This window comes from Myotis davidii, unplaced genomic scaffold (genome assembly GCF_000327345.1).
Source record: "Myotis davidii unplaced genomic scaffold, ASM32734v1 scaffold64, whole genome shotgun sequence".
Taxonomy (NCBI): Eukaryota; Metazoa; Chordata; class Mammalia; order Chiroptera; family Vespertilionidae; genus Myotis; species Myotis davidii.
Window position 1 is genome coordinate 1893638 of NW_006296226.1, and position 2137 is coordinate 1895774.

A 2137-nucleotide genomic window follows, 5' to 3' on the forward strand; every position below is an offset into this window, starting at 1 on the left:
GGAAACAATATGCACATACACACAGCAGAAATAATTAAATCAGTGATACCAAATGCATGGCATATAGGCCACCAGAACCCTCCCACACAAATGGCAATCATCACTAATAAATCAAGGTACTCTTTTACTGCTGAACATCACTATACCACAGAATACTGCTCAACACAGTTCTCCAGGTAACCTTGACTAATGCATGGCTGCTGACATGTACAATGCAACCTTTGCTTTCGTTTTATTAAATAGTCTACTTTAGCAAAAACTTAAAAAATTATGATTATAATGAGCGTCCCTGATGTGACTGAAAAAAAAGAGCTCAGAAACTAGAGCCAAACACTTGAATTCAAATCCACCCTCTACCTCTTACTTCTTGGACCCAGGGAAAGCCTCTTAAAGTTCTTTGTCCCTCAGTTTCCTCATCTGTAATGAACCTTCCTCACAGGAGTACAGGGTTATTGAAATAAGATAAGGGACACTGTGTGAATGTCAAAGACACATATGACGATGGCATCATGAAGAAGGGAAAGTCACTCTTGGGAAAGACAACTGGTACAGTACCCTATATAATAAAAGCCTAATATGCTAAGTGTCCGAAGTGTTCAACCATTCAACGAGTCACTATAACATGCACTGACCATCAGGGGGCAGACGCTGCAACAATAGGTTAGCTTGCTGCTGGGGTCCAGCTGATCAGGACTGGGTGAGATGGGCTAGACACGCCCTAGAGCCATCCCTCAGTCCCTCCCCAGCCCCATCATGCACCAGTGGGGTGCCTGGCCTGTGCCCTCTTGCAATGTGGGACCCCTCGGGGGATGTCAGAGAACTGGTTTCGGCCCAATCCCCACAGGCCAGGCCATGGGACCTCACAGGTGAGCAATTCCATGACCAGGCCATTAGTTGATTATAATTCAGAATAGAGGATGAGTTCTAAGAGTCTGAAGTGTTCATTGTTTGTTTGTGTTTTGTTTTTGTTTGTTTTTTGGGGGGGCGGGGTGTTTTTTGGCCAATCTAAAAACTGGGTGAATTCTGACTGCTCTTTCTGTGTCATTTCTTCAATTTATGAAAGTCTCAGGGCTCAGTCCTTAGACCTTTTTGCAGTTCATACCACAGGTGATTTCCTCTAATCTCGTGGCTTTTGGAGTATGATTCATATGCAGTTGCCTCTCAGATTTTCAGAGTGTAGCAAGATGTTTAAATGGGCATTTAGGCCGAGGCTCCAACATAGTAGATATCAAATACTAGAGTATGGGGCCAATACAAATCAGTATTTTCAAGGTGGGATATCTGACAACAATTTATCTTGGACCACTCACTGTAATCAAGGTCATAAAATGGTCAGGTTACTAGAAATTGAAGGGAGGGAGGATTTGTGGAAGGTTTTTTTTGAAGGAAGCTATGCTGTGAATAGCTCCTCGCCCTGGAGAATAGAATGGAGCGCTGATAGTGTGTTCCCTGCAGTTTGGAGAAAGGGGATGGGGGAAGTTGCTTAAATTCACTGAAGTCTGACTCCCATAGGGAACCTGAAGGTGAGAGACTTGCTAAAGCAGGGGATGGGGTGGTACCCACAGAGAATAGATGATTCCCTTGGGGATCAGCTAAGGCACAGGGTGTGCTCCCCATGGACAAGAGGAGAGCCAGCAGTAGCCTTATCACTCTTGCTCAAGTGTTCTGCCAGGAGGGGTGACGGGACTGTAAGTGAGAAATCCTGTGTAGAGTGAGCTGCAGGGAAACCAGTGGCAGCTAGAGGAATAGGATGTCACAAAGAGAGGAGCCACAGCACGGAAACAGCCACAGAATCCACAAAAGAACCAAGGAGAGAAAGTGAAATGCTGGGACAGTCCCAGCCTGGTAAGAACTTTGTGATCTCTTTTCTTTCTACCCTTAAGGTCTCCATCTCTGTCGAAACCACAGCAAGTGAGAAGACCAGCATGAAAGAGAAAAAAGCCAACCATAACCTTCTCCCCAATGGGGATGGCCTACCTGCTGCGGACCCTATCTTGAGAGGTTTGATGTGGTAAAGGAAGGTGGAAGCAAAAGACACATAAGCAAAAAGCACATAACTTTTAACAATGAGCTGTGTTGGACATTCTTATTTCTGAACCTAGAATATGGTTTCCTACTTAAAGAGAATTTTTATCAG